Raw genomic sequence first — 20,099 nt, 5'->3', positions numbered from 1 at the left:
TTTCCAAATGATGAAAATATCAGCAGTTCACGAGAGAGCATGTAAATAAGAATGCAAACTTGGTGATATGTTTGTTCAAGAAGATTAGTAATCAGTTTCCTCATCCATCTGTAGGTACATATTAGGCTCCAATACAGAAGAAATAAATATCTAATAAGCAGGTATAGTGTCGGACGGGGCTGGGGCAAGCGCTCTACAGTAACAGTGACTTTGTCCACTGTTCAGCTACGTGAAAATATTACATTAACCTCTTTCACAAATTTAACTGTGCCTCTATATAATATTATACTAGGTAGTTTATTGAGTGAATGACGAGATGTTGCTTTTGTCTGTATATAGTGAATCAAATGTACTGGGCCAACTATTGGGCTACTGTTGGGGGGGGTAAGTGTCTTACTCCTGCTCAGGGGCCCACTGGGGATTCACATGTTCCCTCATGGGCCAGTCCAAGCTTGAGCGCGTATGATTTCACCAAGTTTTAAGTAAACAGTATTCTTGTCCGATACTTTTGCTTAGAGGAACTTTTTTGCATATATGTCATAAATAGCCTAAACTATCAGAAGCAGCTTGGTAATTAATCTTTCTTATATCTTGGCAGAATAGTGACTTAGTAGTTAGCAAAGGTAAGAGCTGTCTGTTTTGTAAGTTTTTGTGTTTCCTCAAGCAAAGCAATAAAATATAGATTTTAACTAATTTGCTATAGTGTGTTTGAAATCTTAAAAGTTTAATCCAAATGGAGAAAGGGATTGTTGAGCAATAATAATATGTCCCTTGCGCTACAGAGTTGGTGGCATGTAAGCAACAGAAAAAAATACAAATATATTCTGTATAAGAATGATTATCAGAGTAGAGGGTAAATGACCGAAAACAAAATTGTGTGATTTACACACAGACAAATCAGAATTTTCAAACTAGAAGCCATAATGATCACAGCTGTTATTGCTGAACTGTAAATGATAGATTTATTCATAAATATTCTTCTCCAATTATTTTAATATAAATAAGTAAGCAGGGTGAATATAGTGTCATAATGATGAGGTAAGAACCCAAACACATTAGGTATCTGTCGGACAAATAACTGTTAGGGTGACATCTATCCCTTTCGAATCTCCTTATCCACAAGAACACTTGTGTTAGGCTAATGAGGTGAGGTGGATCCTCAAAGCCCAAGGTCCAGGTGGGCACACAGGTCACAGTGCAGCAGGCAGGTGAGGCATGCGGAAAACATGTAGCAAAGGGACTAGAGACTGCAGGTGGACAGGGGACCGGGAACAGGTAGCAGAGTTCCTGGAGATTACAGACAGGAAGCAGAGGTCCTGGAGACTGCAGGCAGACAGGAAATTAGGAACAGGCAGCAGAGGTCCTGAAGTCTGCAGGCAAACAGGACTCCGGAGCACTTAGAAGTCTTAATACCAGGACACAGGTGTGTGTCTTGTTGAGCCTTATATAGGCCCAGGTAAATGCTCATATGGGTTTACGCCGGGCCATATGCAACGCCAGACACAAAACACAATCGCGTTCAGTGGACCGGTAGAGGGCAGCAAAGCATGGATCCGGGACAGGTGCTTAACATCTTGGCTAGGTGAAGTGCTTTTGTGTTCTCAAAGAAAGAGACGTTTCCAGACTCATTTGGCAACGATTTATCTCCCTGCAGAATAAAAGGAATGGCCACTGTAATTCCAAGAGCCAGATCGTTCTCTTCCCTACTGTCATCTGTTGAGGAGAGTCAGGAGGCATCCATAAACATTAGATGGTCAGCTAATACAGCCAAAATAGGTGTGTTTGGTCATCTTTTATTTAATGTGCATGGGGGGTGTCTTTAAACATCTTAAAACCAAAGACAGCTCCACTTATTCCACCGATGTGTATTGATCTGTTATTTTAAACAGTCCTCATATAAATTTGCAAATATAATAACATTACAAAAAAAACAGAGTAAATGTTTGCCATCATGAAATATTTGCCTTATTATTTGCTTTAGTGTTTATGTTTAGAAAAAAATCCTGTGTGACTTTGTTATATTATCACAGAGCCCTTGGTAATGCCAGCAGCATCCTTGCTTTGCATGATATTTACAGCACAGTTATGAAAGCTGTCATATAAAATGTTGTGTTGTGCAAAGCGCGTTTCTTCAAGATGCACTTATTGTGACAGAACAAATAGACGCTTCAAAGCTCTGATCCTCTAATAATAAAAATCATGCATTATGAATTTGGAACATTTTACATAGCATGTATAATAAATACTGATACAGTAAAATGGGAACAAACAAAGAGACACTATTATTTAAAGGAATAAATTTAATTTGGGCTTTTCTTTTCTCTTTTATGTCTGGATCCCCAGGGCTTGCACAACTTAGCACGCTTTGCATGCTTCAATCAACATTTTGGGGATAGAAAAATCTCATTTCAATATCATCATGTTTTCGTTGTACTAATTACACTTGCGTTAATCAAGAAACTGCATATGATTTTAAACTGAAAGGTTCTGAAGGGTAGTACTGGGACTTGAAGACGGAGGAAAACAAACTGCAACAGTTATCCTTAGGAAACGTGCTGAGTAAATTATTTATGTTGCTGTATACACACACAGAATGCATATGCCACTTATACAAATATGTGTGTGTATATATATATATATTTATATATATATATATATATATATATATATATATATAAATATATATAGAAAAAAAAGAAGAAAAAGAGAAGCGCAAGCAAACAACTTGTAAATGGGTGGGTGCCCGTCCTCCAGGTAAATACCAAACCTTCTTACATATGAAAAAAATAGTAGAAACACCAGTATCCATTAAGTAATTTATCATGGATTGAGCTATATCATGTAAACAAACAATGTGTATGTATTCTCATGAATCAAAAAAGCTTTATATAATGTGATCTATCTATGTATATGTACTGTATGTTTTTATGCACTTTGCACGTTGCACTTTTTGCACTTTATAATGTAATTGTCCTTTAAATGGATGACCTGATATATACCTCACCTGTATACTCTGCACTTTGTTTGAAAAAGGCTGTATTCAGCCGAAACGTTGCCACAGCTCTTGCTGGGCTAATAAATCATCTATTTTTGGAGTGCTGTTTCTACTATTTTTTTATATATAAATATATATATACAGTTATATGAAAAAGTTTGGGCACCCCTATTAATCTTAAGCTTAATGTTTTATAAAAATTGGTGTTTTTGCAACAGCTATTTCAGTTTGATATATGTAATAACTGTTGAACACAGTAATGTTTCTGCCTTGAAATGAGGTTTATTGTACTAACAGAAAATCTGCATTCAAACAAAATTTGACAGGTGCATAAGTATGGGCACCGTTATCATTTTCTTGTTTTAAATACTCCTACCTACTTTTTACTGACTTACTAAAGCACTTTTTTTGGTTTTGTAACCTCATTGAGCTTTGAACTTCATAGCCAGGTGTATGCAATCATGAGAAAAGCTACTTAAAGTGGCCACTTGCAAGTTGTTCTCCTGTTTGAATCTCCTCTGAAGAGTGGCATCATGGGCTCCTCAAAACAACTGTCAAATGATCTGAAAACAAAGATTATTCAACATAGTTGTTCAGGGGAAGGATACAAAAATCTGTCTCAGAGATTTAACCTGTCAGTTTCCACTGTGAGGAACATAGTAAGGAAATGGAAGAACACAGGGACAGTTCTTGTTAAGGCCAGAAGTGGCAGGCCAAGAAAAACATCAGAAAAGCAGAGAAGAAGAATGGTGAGATCAGTCAAGGACAATCCTCAGACCACCTCCAGAGAGCTGCAGCATGAACTTGCTTCAGATGGTGTCACTGGGCATCGGTCAACTATACAACGCACTTTGCACAAGGAGAAGCTGTATGGGAGAGTGATGCGAAAGAAGCCATTTCTGCAAGCACGCCACAAACAGAGTCGGCTGAGGTATGCAAAAGCACATTTGGAGAAGCCAATTTCTTTTTGGAAGAAGGTCCTGTGTACTGATGAAACCAAGATTGAGTTGTTTGGTCATACAAAAAGGCGTTATGCATGGCGGCAAAATAACACAGCATTCCAAGAAAAACACTTGCTACCAAATTTGGTGGAGGTTCCATCATGCTTTGGGGCTGTGTGGCCAATGCCGGCACCGGGAATCTTGTTAAAGTTGAGGGACGCATGGATTCCACTCAGTATCACCAGATTCTTGACAATGATGTTCAATCAGTGACAAAGTTGAAGTTACACAGGGGATGGATCTTTCAGCAAGACAATGATCCAAAACACCGCTCCAAATCTATCCAGGCATTCATGCAGAGGAACAATTACAATGCTCTGGAATGGCAATCCCAGTCCCCAGACCTGAATATCATTGAATATCTGTGGGATCATTTGAAGAGGGCTGTCCATGCTCGGCGACCATCAAACTTAACTGAACTGGAATTGTTTTGCAAAGAGGAATGGTCAAAAATATCTTCATCCAGGATCCAGGAACTCATTAAAAGCTACAGGAAGAAACTAGAGGTTGTTATTTTTGCAAAAGGAGCATCTACTAAATATTAATGTCACTTTTCTGGTGAGGTGCCCATACTTATGCACCTGTCAAATTTTGTTTGAATGCAGATTGCACATTTTCTGTTAGTACAATAAACCTCATTTCAAGGCAGAAACATTACTGTGTCCAACAGTTATTACATATATCAAACTGAAATAGCTGTTGCAAAAACACCAATTTTTATAAAACATTAAGCTTAAGATTAATAGGGGTGCCCAAACTTTTTCATATAACTGTAAGTGTATATATATATATACATACACAGTCACGGCCAAAGTGTTGTCACCATTGAAATTGTTCCAGAAAATGAAGTATTTCTCCCATAAAATTATTGCAATTACATATGTTTTGTTATACACATGTTTATTTCCTTTGTGTGTATTGGAACAACACAAAACAAACAAAGAAAAAAAGGCAATTTGGACATAATCTAACACAAAATTCCAAAAATGGCCCAGACAAAATTGTTGGCACCCTCAACTTAATATTTGGCTGCCCACCCTTTGGAATAAATAACTGCAATCAATTGCTTCATTAACCATCAACAAGCTTCTTACACCTCTCAATTGGAATTTTGAACCACTCTTCTTTGCCAATCTGCTCCAGGCTTCGCATACTTGAAGGGTGCCTTCTCCCAACAGCAATTTTAAGATCTCTTCACAGGTGTTCAATAGGATTTAGACCTGGACTCATTGCTGGCCACTTCAGAACTCTCCAGCACTTTGTGTCCATCCATTTCTGTGTGCTTTTTGAAGTATGTTTTGGGTCATTGTCCTCCTGGAAGACCATTGACCTATTACACAAACCCAGCTCTCTGACACTGGTCACTACATTGTGACCCAAAATCCTTTGGTAATCTTCAGATTTCATGATGCACACAGTCAAGGCACCCAGTGTCAGAGGCAGCAAAACAATCCCAAAACATATTTGAACCTCCACGATATTTGACTGTAGTTACTGTGTTCTTTCATTTGTAGGCCTCATTTTATTTTCGGTAAACAGTAGAATGATGTGCTTTACCAAAAAGGTCTATCTTGGTCTCATGTGTCCACAAGACACTTTCCTAGAAGATTTTGGCTTACTCACTACATTTTGAAAAATTGCAGTTTAGCTTGTTTTAAGTCTTTGTGGCAGAAGTGGGATCCTCCAGGTCTCCTGCGATAGCATTTAATTTCATTCAAATGTTGAAAGATAGTTCACATTGACACTGATGCACTTTCGGCCTGCCGGACAGCTTGAATTTCTTTGGAACTTGATTGGGGCTACTAATCCACCATCCCGTCTATCCTGCGTTTCAACCTTTCAGCAATTTTTCTCTGCCTTCCACGTCCAGGGAGATTAGTTACAGTGCCAAGGGTTATAAATTGATTGATTATGTTGCTCACCATGGACAAAGGAACATCATGATCTCTGGAGATGGACTTGTAACCTTGAGATTGTTGATGTTTTTCCACAGTTTTGGTTCTCAAGACCTCACACAGTTTTCTTCTCCTATTTCTGTTCTCCGTGCATAGTGTGGCACACACAGAACACAATGCAAAGATTGAGTCAACTTTTCCCCTTTTTATCTGGTTTCAGGTATGATTTTCATATTGCACACACTTGTTACTTGCCACAGATGAGTTTGAAAGAGAATCACATGTTTGAAACAAAGTTGTTTACCCACAATTTTGGAAAGGTGCCAACAATTTTGTCCGGATAATTTTTGGGGTTTTGTGTGAAATGATATCCAATTTGCCTTTTTTTCTCAGTTTTTTGCAATGTAAAAAAACATGTGTATAATAAAAAATGTGTAATTGCAATAATTTTTTCGGAGGAATGCTTCATTTTCCGGAACAATTTCAAAACTTTCAGCCATTACTGTACATATATACAGTACAGACCAAAAGTTTGGACACACCTTCTCATTTAAAGATTATTCTGTATTTTCATGACTATGAAAATTGTACATTCACACTGAAGGCATCAAAACTATGAATTAACACATGTGGAATTATATACTTAACAAAAAGTGTGAAACAACTGAAAATATGTCTTATATTCTAGGTTCTTCAAAGTAGCCACCTTTTGCTTTGATGACTGCTTTGCACACTCTTGACATTCTCTTGATGAGCTTCAAGAGGTAGTCACCGGAAATGGTCTTCCAACAATCTTGAAGGAGTTCCCAGAGATGCTTAGCACTTGTTGGCCCTTTTGCCTTCACTCTGCGGTCCAGTTCACCCCAAACCATCTTGATTGGGTTCAGGTCTGGTGGCTGTGGAGGCCAGGTCATCTGGCGTAGCACCCCATCACTCTCCTTCTTGGTCAAATAGCCCTTACACAGCCTGGAGGTGGGTTTGGGGTCATTGTCCTGTTGAAAAATAAATGATGGTCCAATTAAACGCAAACCGGATGGAATAGCATGCCGCTGCAAGATGCTGTGGTAGCCATGCTGGTTCAGTATGCCTTCAATTTTGAATAAATCTCCAATAGTGTCACCAGCAAAGCACCCCCACACCATCACACCTCCTCCTCCATGCTTCACGGTGGGAACCAGGCATGTAGAGTCCATCCGTTCACCTTTTCTGTGCCGCACAAAGACACGGTAGTTGGAACCAAAGATCTCAAATTTGGACTCATCAGACCAAAGCACAGATTTCCACTGGTCTAATGTCCATTCCTTGTGTTCTTTAGCCCAAACAAGTCTCTTCTGTTTGTTGCCTGTCCTTAGCAGTGGTTTCCTAGCAGCTATTTTACCATGAAGGCCTGCTGCACAAAGTCTCCTCTTAACAGTTGTTGTAGAGATGTGTCTGCTGCTAGAACTCTGTGTGGCATTGACCTGGTCTCTAATCTGAGCTGCTGTTAACCTGCGATTTCTGAGGCTGGTGACTCGGATAAACTTATCTTCAGAAGCAGAGGTGACTCTTGGTCTTCCTTTCCTGGGGCGGTCCTCATGTGAGCCAGTTTCTTTGTAGCGCTTGATGGTTTTTGCAACTGCACTTGGGGACACTGTCAAAGTTTTCCCAATTTTTCGTACTGACTGACCTTCAATTCTTAAAGTAATGATGGCCACTCGTTTTTCTTTACTTAGCTGTTTTTTTCTTGCCATAATACAAATTTTAACAATCTATTCAGTAGGACTATCAGCTGTGTATCCACCTGACTTCTGCACAACACAACTGATGGTCCCAACTGCATTTATAAGCAAGAAATCCCACTTATTAAACCTGACAGGGCACACCTGTGAAGTGAAAACCATTTCCGGTGACTACCTCTTGAAGCTCATCAAGAGAATGCCAAGAGTGTGCAAAGCAGTCATCAAAGCAAAAGGTGGCTACTTTGAAGAACCTAGAATATAAGACATATTTTCATTTGTTTCACACTTTTTTGTTAAGTATATAATTCCACATGTGTTAAGTCATAATTTTGATGCCTTCAGTGTGAATGTACAATTTTCATAGTCAAGAAAATACAGAAAAATCTTTAAATGAGAAGGTGTGTCCAAACTTTTGGTCTGTACTGTATATTGTGACAAAGTCACTGGCAAAGTGCTGGAGGGGAGGTATGTTTCACTGAGACTATTAGCTTCAGTGATTTGAAGCAAAAGAAGTTTTGCTCAAGCACACTAAGTGTTGAGAGGGGTTAAGCAGCCATTTTAAGGGCTGTGATTTTTAGAACAACCATAGAGCGAGTGGGAGGTTGTTCCCCATATCTCCACCCCAAGATGTGGTCTGAGGTTTAATTTGATGGCCTGCTGATGCATTCAGTGTTCAGTGTGTCTGGAGAGGCTAACTTCAGAGAGGTGGTCATGTTTTGTGCGAACCTGAACCTTTTGTTTAGATCCCAACTACCACAAGGACTGTGCTTTGTGTTACCACTTTGTTTTTGTTTTTCCTGTTTTGCCAAAAGGGCCGTGTTTACTTTTACACCATGGTTCATGACACCCATATAATAAACCAGGTAAGGATTTAAAGAGGCAGTGTTCCCATGTCTACCTCCGTGTACAGCTAAGTGAGCCGATCTACCACAATGTATATCTCAAAAAACGGGTGTTTCATCATAGGCTATAGGGATAGACATATAGACAGGGGTAGTCTTGTTTGGACAACCTCTCTAAACTATCAATGATATGTCAGTGGGTTTATTATTGTACATTTCATTATCATCATTTTTATATCATTTGATTTTACACTGAAATCAATGTTATATAAGATTCTTATGGAAGGATTAATTTAAATGAGGACTTTTTGTGTGGTATGCAGTTGTGGCCAAATGTTTTGAGATGTGAGCACACTTTTTGGTTTTCACAAAATTTTTTGTTTCGGTGCTTTTAGATCTTTTTGTCAGATCTTTCTATGGTTACTGAAGTACAATTATCAACATTTCATAAGTTTTTAAACTTTTATTGACAAAAACAAAACTGTATGGAAAGACTCAATATTAACAGCCTTGAGCCTTATTTTTGAAGACATCTGTAATTTACCCTGATATACTGTATATCAGCTTCTGTGCCAAATTCTGACTGATGCCATCCAATTCTAGCCTAATAAATGCTTAGAGTGTATGACAACTTCTACGTTTTTGTCCACCTGCTTTTTCTGGGGATTAACCACAGGTTCTCAATGGGATCTGGGGAATTTCTTGGCCATGGACTTAAAATGTCAATGTTTTGCTCACAGACCCACTTGGCTATCACTTTTGCCTTGTGATGTGAAGCTCCATCATGCTAGAAAAAACATTGTTCATCACCAAATAGTTCATGAATGGTTGCTCCAAGTTGCTCTTGGAGGATGCTTAGATACCATTCTTTATTCATGGCAGTGTTCTTAGGCAAAATTGTGAGTGACCAAAATTGGACCACAAGATCAAAGATAAATTTCTACTTCAATACAAGGTCACTGAAGAGAACCTATGATAACATGATATACTACAAATTACTCTAAAGCAAAAAAATAATTAAATGAACTATCAATAACAATAACTACTAGTGATGGGCAAGCACTAAAATGCTCGGGTGCTCGTTGCTCGGGTCAAGCACATTGGAATACTCGGGTGCCCGATCCAAGCAACAAGCCCAATGTAAGTCTATGGGAAACTCGAGCAGTTTTCAGGTGTCTCCCCCTGGCGGTCTGCAGAGGGCCTAAAAATTGCCCAAATCAATGGGAACAGTGCTCAAATGTCATGTGAACAGCATGGGGAAGACCCCTGGAAGCATTTCTGACTCCCAGGTGACTGCTGTCAACAATGTTGTCAGAGGTATTATGCCATTTTTACAGACTCACAATAAAACATACAAAAACGAAACCAAAATGGATTTTCCTGGGAAATATGTTAAGGAACATCCTTACCAGGGTAATGACTTGTATATAAGGCAAAATAAATAACCAAAAGCAAAAATACTCCTCCATAACATAGGCTATGATCACACGTAGCGGTTTTGATGCGTTTTTGCACTTTTGTATTGCTTTCAACCGTGACAAATGCATTCACCGGGAAATGCCATTTTAACATTTTACAACCATATCTGGCCATGTGGTGTGTGAGACATGATCAGACACATCCTGTTTCATTTATGAAGGAGGGACTCTGAAAGTTACAAAGCCTATTTTTATAGGGCCATCAGGCGGCCTTTACTTTTCTTAAAGGGCCAGCAATCGGCCCTCTCTATTCTTAGAGAGCCATCAGCCGGCTATGCTTTTTTGTTCCCATTGCTAAAGAGTGGGTCTCCTATACTGTTATTGTGTATGCAGTGAGTCGCAGGGCTGCCCAAAATTTGGACACACCCCAATACCCTTTTGAAAATGTGGACACACCCTAATACCCCTTTGAAGAGACTTAGAGGAGGGCATCCTGAAAAAAAATGTTCCCATTATTAGGAAGTGGGTCTCCCATTGTGTTTGTCTATGCAGTGAATGCAAGGGTTGCCAAAAATTTGGAGGCACTCCAATGCCCCTTGGATGAGACGTGGAGGTCAGAGGGCCTCCTGAAAACAATGTTCCCGTTATTAGGAAGTGGGTCTCCCATTTTGTTTGCCTATGCAGTGAATTCAAGGGTTGCCAAAAATTGGGAGGCACTCCAATACCCCTTGGAAGAGACGTAGAGGGCCTTATGAAAAAATGTTCCCATTATTAGGAAGTGGGTCTCCCATAGTGTTTGCCTATGCAGCGAATGCAAGGGTTGCCAAAAATTTGAAGGCACTCCAATGCCCCTTGGAAGAGACGTGGAGGTCAGAAGGCCTCCTGAAAACAATGTTCCCATTATTAGGAAGTGGGTCTCCCATTGTGTCTGCCTATGCAGTGAATGCAAGGGTGGCCAAAAACTGGAAGGCAATCCAATGCCCCTTGGAAAAGACATAGAGGGCCTCATAAAAAAATGTTCCTATTATTAGGAAGTGTTATTAGGAAGTGGGTCTCCCATAGTGTTGGCCTATGCAATGAATGCAAGGGCTGACAAAAATTGGGAGGCACTCCAATGCTCCTTGGAAGAGACGTAGAGGGCCTCATGAAAAAATGTTCCCATTATTAGGAATTGGGTCTCCCATAGTGTTGGCCTATGCAGTGAATGCAAGGGCTGCCAAAAATTGGGATGCACTCCAATGCCCCTTGGAAGAGACGTGGAGGAGGGCCTCATAAAAAAAATGTTCCCATTAGAAAGGAGCAGGTCTCCTATACTTGTAATGCTCATGCACTAAGTGTATGGGCTGACAAACATTTACCCCTGAGGGGTATACATGAACATACTGTATAAAAAAAAAATTTACGGGCATCATAAACACCCTTTAAAAAATTATGTGGGTGTTGCATCACAGACCACGGTCACCCTAGTGATATGGTGGTGGAGGATGAGGATGAGGAGAAGAGCAAATTGCCAAAATCAGGAAGCATATACCCATGTGTGGGTGTAAAAAGGTGCATGGGAATACACCCCCCCAAAAAAAGACACTGGATTTGAGTTCATGTTACGCTGCTATCATTCGGAGGTGTTAAGAAGTCTGGCCCAATCCAGCCCTTGTTCATTTTTATAAGAGTCAGCCTGTCAGCATTTTCAGTTGACAGGCGGATGTTATAATTCCACCAGCGGCACTAAAAACCCGCTGTGATAAAACGCTAGCGTCAGGGCAGGCCAGGACCTCCAAGGCGTAGAGAGTCAGTTCATTCCACGTATCCAGCTTAGATACCCAATAATTATAAGACACAGAGGAATCTTGGAGGACGTTGGTACGGTCTGCAAGGTACTCCCTCAGCATCTTCCCAAACTTTGCACTTCTTGTGAGAGTACCCCGCTCCTCAGGGCCTGTGCGATAGGAGGGTCTGAGAAAATTCTCCCAGAACTTTGACAGTGTTCCCCTGCCTCTGCTGGATTGAAGCTGTGTCTTTCTCGCCTGTTGTCCAATGAACCGTGATCTCTGCCACCTGTGTTTTCAGATGGGAATTTTTTTAATAGTTCCGCAACAAGGGCCTTCAGGTACTGCCCCATTTCTGTAGACCTGTCCACCTCAGGAAAAAGAGATATAAAGTTCTCCTTGTAGCTTGAGTCTAGAACTGTCACCAACCAGAAATGACTGTCACCCAAAATTTTGAAAACGCGAGGGTCATGGGAAAGGCAGCATAACATAAACTCAGCCATGCGTGCCAGACTGCTAACAGGCAAGACTTCCGTGTCCTCACCAAAGAGGAAGAGTGACCATGCTCTCCTCTTCCTCCACCTCTTCTCTGTCCTCAAGTCATCCATGCTGAACAGACGGTATGACAGTGGTGCAGGTAGTACCGTCTATAGCGCATGAAACTAGCTCCTGTTCGTCCTCCTCCTTCTCTTGTCACCCAATCCACGTTGGGATGAGATGAGGCTGAGCTGTGTGTAATCACCTTGTATGGTTCCTTGCTCCATCTCATCATGCTCAACCTGAAATGCATCCTCTTTGATTGTGAGCAGAGAGCGTTTCAGAAGACAGAGAAGCAGGATGATGACCCTAATTATGGCATCAGCACCACTCACCATCTTGGTGGAGTCCTCAAAGTTTTGGAGGATGGTACATATGTCTGACATCCATGTCCACTCCTGAGGTCTTATTTGTGGAGTCTGAACTAAATACCGACGGCCTTGTTGATGCTGGTACTCAACAACTGCTCTCTTCTGTGTTAGAACCCTTCTGTTTGTTTTTGTTTCTTTCTTGTGTTTGCGGTCACGTGACCATCTTCCTATATATTTCAGCTCCGCCCTTCTGGCTTTGCTGGACTTCAGTGTTGTTTTGACTGTCTCTCTAGCCAGGTGCTTTTGTGCCTATCTATCTCTAGTTTGCTTGGTCCTCTGGGACCTCTAGTACTTTTGTCAGTCTATCTTTTGCTCTGCAGCAACTTCTGTTAGGAGGTGTCCCAATTTTGTCCCAGTCCTTAGTTCTTTTAGGGACCCCTCCCTTTCTCTATAGGTCTCCGTTCAGACTAGCCGAGGACGAAGGCGGGTCTGTTCACAAGGAACAGGTTGCCCGCTACAACGTAGGGACTCAGCTTAGTCTTATTGAAGGGACAGCTCTCCCCATCTTTCCCTAGTTTATGTTGTAGATCATAACATTCTGCTCACAAATCCTTCCCAAGATCGGCAGTGTAGAGTTCCAAAGCGTGGTGACATCACACCCCAGTATGTGAGCCAGGACCTGCAAATGCTGCTGAAACACGGCAAGGGGGCGGAAGCTGTACGCGACTTTCTAAAATGGGCACACAGGTGGCGTACTTTAATAAGCAGATCCAGCAGCTCTGGGTAAGATTTTAGAAACCGCTGAACTATGAGGTTAAGCACATGGGCCAGGCATGGTACGTGTGTGAGTTCGCCTCTCCTCAGAGCCACCACCAGGTTCTGGCCATTGTCACACATGACCATGCCTGGCTGTGGTTCAGCGGTGTGAGCTACAGATCTGCCTGCTCTTTTAGAGCTGACCACAACTCTTCAGCATTGTGCGGTTTGTCACGTAAGCATATTAGCTTCAGCACAGCCTGTTGCTGCTTGGCCGAGGGAGTGCTGCAGTGCTTCCAGCTTGTGACTGATGTGTTCATTTCGGAGATGGAGGCTGAAGAGGAGGAGGAGGCTGAGGAGGATGAGGTGCAGGAGCTGTAGACTGTGGGGCAACCCTGATTGACCTAGGGCCTGAAATCCTTGGCGTCAGGAGGACGTGTTCCGTTCCAAGGTCTGACTGGGTCCCGGCTTCCACTATGTTAACTCAGTGTGCCGTCAGCGAGATGTACCGTCCCTGCCTACAAGCACTTGTCCACGTGTCCGTGGTTAGGTGGACTTTCCCGGTAACTGCGTTGTTGAGGGCATGGCTAATGTTTTGAGACATGTGCTTGTGTAGTGCAGGGACAGCACACCAGGAGAAATAGCGGCGGCTGCGGACCGAGTAATGCTTCCGTCTCCAGGAGCCTAAAAGGCAACATTTTGAGCGCAAGCAGCCGTGAAATGTGGGAATTTAGTAGTGTGGCCTGTGGGCATTGGCTGCATGTTTGCGCTTGCGTTCCAAGGACTGGGGTAGGGACAACTGAATGCTGCACTGGGACAAGGATGTGGACATGCTTGCTGATGGTGCTAGTTGAGAGTGTGCAACGACAGGTGCAGCGCAAGAGGCATCTTCGCATGTGCCATGGACAGAGGATTGGCTTGCACGCCCAACAGCGGAAGAAGCAGTGGTGCCACCCACAGACACTGTTCCTGGACCCTGGGGTTCGGCCCACAAAGTCGGGTGCTTTGCTGCCATGTGCCTGATCATGCTGGTGGTGGTCAGGCTGCTAGTTTTGCTGGCCTGGTTGTGCAAATGGCCTTTTTGGGGTTATTGGCAGAGTCTTTAAAAAACAACCAGACTCGGGAAGATCTAACAGTTGTACTGGCAACTTCTTTCGTGTTGGTGTTACAGGGAACAGTTACCTGGCTTCTGTCTGCAGCCACCACACTGCTTCTTCCTACCTGTTGGGGTGCTCTGCCTCCTTCCCCCTGTGTTCTGCTGTCCTCACTCTGCATGTCCTCCTGCAAGGTTGGGTGAGTTACTATATCACCCACCACCTCGTCTTCCACTTCCGCACCCTGGTCCTCCTCCTGACTTTCTGGAAATTGTGTCTCATCATTGTCCACCTCTTGTGACACTTTCCCACCGTCGCCCTCGTGTGGCCGTGGCTGCTCAAACATTTGGGCATTGCTACATGTGATCTCCTTTTGCCCCACTTCAAGTGGACCGGGCGAGAAGCCCGAATCTATAAATGGAAAAGTGAATAGCTCTTCGGAGTGTCCAAGTGTGGGATCAGTTGTCTCTGGGCACTCGGCATGGTGGGAGGAAGGAGGATCAGGGTGAGGAATGTGCAGTCCAGACTGACGGCTACTGAGACTTGACCATGTGGAAGACAGGGTGGTGGTGGTGGTGGTGGCAAAGTGACTGGAACCATTATCCGCTATCCAAATAACAATCTTTTGACACTGTTCTGGGTTCAATAGTGGTGTGCTGAGATCCCCTAGGAATTGGGACAGGAAGGTCAGGCGAGAAGATGTGGGTGTTTGTTGTGGCACAATTTCAGCTTGCCCACGACCTCGGCCTCTGCATGCACCATCACCATCACGTCCAGTTCTGCGTCCCTTGCCACGCTTCTTACTGATTTTAAATGGAGAACAATATCTTCCATGCTCACTACAAATGGCTGAATTTGGAGCGAAGTTATATGTGATTCGGGTGACGGAGAAACCACAGTTTTAAATACCTGGCCTGTAGGTAACTATTTTGAACAGCAAACTGGTGTCAAAAACTTCGCTGACACACTGAAACTAATTTTTAATGGAGGCCAGAAATGGCAGTATTTTCTGACAACGTATATGTGATCCGTGTGACAGAGGAACCACAGGTTTAAATACCTGGCCTGTAGGTAACTATTTTGAACAGCAAACCAGTGTCAAAAACTTCGCTGACACACTGAAACAAATTTTTAATGGAGGCCAGAAATGGTAGTATTTTCTGAAAAATTATATGTGATCCGGGTGATAGAGAAACCATAGTTTTTAATAGTTGGATTTTTAGTGCTGTAATATGGAGAGGTCTGGCTGTATTCTACACTGCCAACAAGCAGATGGCGCAGAAAAATGGTGTTCTCTGGATTGCTTTTTAAGCAAATAATGAGGATTAAAATCCCCAAAAAATTATTCCTGGCCCCTGAGACCTGGGCCTATGTCTAGAAATGTCTATCAGCAGCAGCAGCAGACAGAACTGGAATGGAGCCTCTTGCGCTATATGCACTGCAGTCTGCTATATACACTGCCTGCCTGATATGTCTGCAGATGGATTAGTCCTCAGAAGGACTGTTTGTTCAGATGGATATGTTTAATATACTTCTGCTCTACCTACACTACCTAATACACAACCAAATCTCTCCCTAGCTCAGCAGCACCTCTCCCTACACTGTCTGATTGCGGAGTAGACTGACGAGCACAGCGGCGCCAGGTCTAATATAGACCTGATGACACTGTGTGGCCAGCCAATCACTGTAATGCCACAACCAACATGGCTACGGTATTACAGTTTGTGGCAGGCAATCCCTTCATGTTCATTGGCTCTGTAAAAAGCGCCAAACATCCGCCCGAGCATCTCGCAAGTACTCAGCGAGCTCTGAGCATCTCGAGTACTGAGATGCTCGGGCGAGTACCGAGTACTTGCGAGTATGCTCGCTCATCAATAATAACTACATGTTTGTATATAACTACAAACTTTATTGATACAGAAAAAAAAAATCACAATTGTCAAAACAGGCTATTAAAACACCCAATTAACAAGCCATTAGGCAGTGTGGTCACATTTAGACCTGAACAATAGCACAATATAATAGCAATCACAATAAAAACATATACATGTATCAGTGACTATAAAAATACTAGGAAATACAAAAAAGATTACTGGTCATGACATTAACAATTCAAATATACATGATCACCCTGTCATCATGAAATCATTAGAAATCATACCAACGAAATGCAAAGAATAGTACTGCACGAATCAATTCCACAAAAGGATAATTAAGTGTACAAAAAATTGATCATAATATACACAGAAAGAGTAAATGATTGCGTTACCATAGACCAAATTAAGTAATCAATTGAATAATAAGCCTACTGTGTAGACCATAATAAGTCATCACTTATAACAAGTCTACTGTGTAGACCATAAGTCACAAACAGCATTGCATAAAATACCCACAACATGCCATAATAGAAGAATAAAGTAAAGCTCACTGCCCACTACATTAAAGCAGATTTTGCATACAGCTTCATTGACTCCTGACTAAACTATAGGTGAAACTACTTCTTACAAGCCTTCTGTTCTGGCTTTTAGAAGGGAATATAGAGCAGAAGAATTAACTTGAGCTTCAATATGTGCCTATGCCCCTACGCAAAGGGTTTTAGTTTTATTACTTTTCTTCTCCACATGATCCAGATATTCATGATTACTTCTGCTGATTTGCATAGATGTCTTTTGCTACTGATTTTATCAGCAGATCTCAATTCACTACTCAGTGTCCTATCTCCAACTATCCAATTCATTACCCACTGGTCTCTCCCCTCCAATTAATTATCTACTGTGTTGCCCCAATTAATTACCCACTGTGCTTGCCCCCCTCCAATTCATTCCCCACTATGCTTGCCTCTTTTGAAAATCATAAATTAATTACAGCATAGTAATAAAAAGAAAGGTCACTCGCCTTCAGGGAATCCAATGCGGCACCGCTCCCAGGAGCAGTATTGGCTTCTTTTGGCCAGGATCCTTCTGAATGATGTATGTGGTACAATTACATCATCACACCTACTGCATCATATAGGAAGGGTAGGGAGTAGTGTTGAGCCACCCCCGTAGTGTTCGAGTTCGGTTCGGTTCGTCGAACACCCGTGTGTTCGCCGAACTGTTCGTCGAACTGTTCGTCGAACACCTTCGAACACCGTTAAAACCAATGGCAGGCAAACAAAAACACATAGAAACACATAGAAAACACCTTCAAAGGTGTCCAAAAGCTGACAAACTGCTCAGAAGACATAACTAACACATGGAAAAGTGACAAGTACATATAGTCATGCGAAAATAAAAGAGGTGGAGGAGTAAAAGGAGGGGGAGACACAGATATAGGCATGTCATGCCCTTCTAAAATCCAAAAAGTGAGAAGCCGACACGGCCAGTCCGCTCCTGCCCGTGCCACCTCCGTGTCGCCGGGTTTGTGCCAGAGCCGCGGTGAACCCTGACGGCCAGCCCCCCTCTCCCAATACTGGTGCCTGTCCGCTGGTGGGTCGAGCGAGCCCCCCTGTGGTGGAGGCAGCTCTAAGCTTTTTAATTTAAATTGTCTCTCTAATTTGAATGAATACACTTTAAATCCATTTACAAGGATCTATTGGAGGGCAAGTCTCATGCCAGCAGCCGCGGTAATTCCAGCTCCAGTAGCGTCCACTAAAGCTGCTGCAGTTAAAAAGCTTTTATAAGGATCGAGCTCGGCTGTCCACCGCAAGGCATCCTACTGCCAGTCCCAGCCCCTATGCCTTGGGGTGCCTCCTGATGCTCTTCACTAAGTATCCCATGGTCCCGAAGCATTTCCTTTGAAAAAATTAAGTGTCTAAACTACAGGTGGTGCAGCTTGCTTAACAGCCGGGATAATCCGCTCACTAGCAGACACTGCTACTAGGCACAAAGTATTTCCTGGGCTAGATGCAGTTAAAAATTTGTAATTAGATACTCTCGTTGGATGCTGAGAAAGCATTCCATAGAGTCTCCTGGCACGCCATATATGATTCTCTTAAAAAGCTTGGGGTAGGGGTCTAGGGGACGTTTTTATAGCCAAAATCACGGCCCTGTATCGCAATACGTCACCTAGGCTGAAGATAAATGGAACTGTAGCACCCTGAGGGCTCGGTTGCTACAGACGTATTGCACCTCACCCAGAGGTGTGATATCTCACTCTCAGGTAAGGATGGAGTGTGGATCAGGACCCGACACCTGCATGCATTACACCACATTGCCGTGGGGCAGGGCGACCAATATGCCCCTGAGATGGGCACGACAGTCCCTGTCCCTGGCTGGAGTGGGGGGAGGGAACACTGAGGAAGGGGAACCCTGTAGTGCAGGAGCAGGGAGGAAGCAGTTCCTGGGTGCATTGAGAAGGGAGTATAAAAGGTGGGCACCATCTTAGTTCAGTGCAGAGAAGTCTGAGCAGAAGTGGCAGGGAGCAGGGGCTCTGCATGAGCTCTGCTCCGGAGGCGGGCCTAGTAACAGAGGCCCAGGCCTGGAAGAGGGAGAAGGAAGGAAGAGGAGCGGAGAAGGCTCCAGGAACGAGGAATGAAGGGATCCCAGGGGTGCGGACGGGCGAGTCGCCACCGCACGCCCGAATCCACCTGCGTGGAGGGGTCAGGCCAAAGGGGGAGACCGGTCCCCGAACTAGTGGAGGCAGGAAACGACCCTCAGCTAGAAACCGGAGGCTCTGACATTTTATGTGGCGCAGCCCCTCGCTACACCCGCTAGGAAGGCACCACATAGGGTCAGGGAAACTGGCGCCAAGTTTACCAAGAGGAGGCCCGAGGCAGCCGGACAGAAGTGTTGGTAAGAAAGGCCAGACAAAGGACACACAAAGGGGGTCCTGTGACGTGCTCCAAAGTTATCTGGGAGTTGTCTGAGCCCCTCACCTGGTGAGCACAGTACGACGTGGGCAGCCGTTACCTGCAGACGTGGTCTGGATAATAAGAACTGTGAGTAAAGGCCCTGAACTGCATCACTGACTCCGTGTCGTTACTGCTGCTGCCCTGCACCATCACCCCCATCCTCCGCATACACTGCCCTGAGGCTATACTCCTCCCGTGGGGAGTTATGCTACGCTCTGCTGCACCCACAACACCAGCCTCAGTGGTCTGCCCTGTAGCGGCGGTTCACTCTGACCGCAATCCACGGGTGGCGTAGTCGGACATTTAAACATGAAAACCACATAAATAGTTCCGCCACTGGTTTGACCGCCCTGAGCCACGGAACTGGGTCGCCGCCACGAAGACTACAACCACCAGCATCCACCAAAAAGGGTCCGGCTCCGGGTGTCCCAAGGCCCAGGGGGTGCGTCAGAACATTTTCATCACCTTTCACAATCACCAATGGGACAAGGCAGTGATGTCCTCTGTCCCCTCTCTTATACATCCTAGTGACGGAGCACCTGCTCTCATCAATTCGCCATAACCCCAATATTAGGTGGATTGAGGTGGGAGGCACCGAGTACAAGTGCTCTCTATTTGCTGATGATGTCCTAGTATATATCACTCAATCACATATATCCATCCATGCTGTTATGGCTGAAATAGATCACTTTGTTACATGGTAAAATTTTAAAATCAATGCAGCGAAGTCTGAGGCCCTCGATGTCTCCCTCCCCAAATCCATATAGGATTCCATCCAGTCCAACTTTCCCTTTGCCTGGCCCTCACAGGGTATCAAATACTTAGGAATTCCTATTCATAGAGACCTCTCCCATCTATGTTATCTTAATTTTGGGCCCTTTATTGAACAACTCCATACAGACCACGGTTGGCAAGTTAGAACTGTAAGATTCACT

Source organism: Phyllobates terribilis, unplaced genomic scaffold, assembly GCF_046119375.1.
Source record: "Phyllobates terribilis strain yellow unplaced genomic scaffold, ASM4611937v1 Scaffold_9__5_contigs__length_417890890, whole genome shotgun sequence".
Taxonomy (NCBI): Eukaryota; Metazoa; Chordata; class Amphibia; order Anura; family Dendrobatidae; genus Phyllobates; species Phyllobates terribilis.
The sequence above is the reverse complement of the archived record's forward strand: the minus strand, read 5'-3'. Positions refer to the sequence as shown.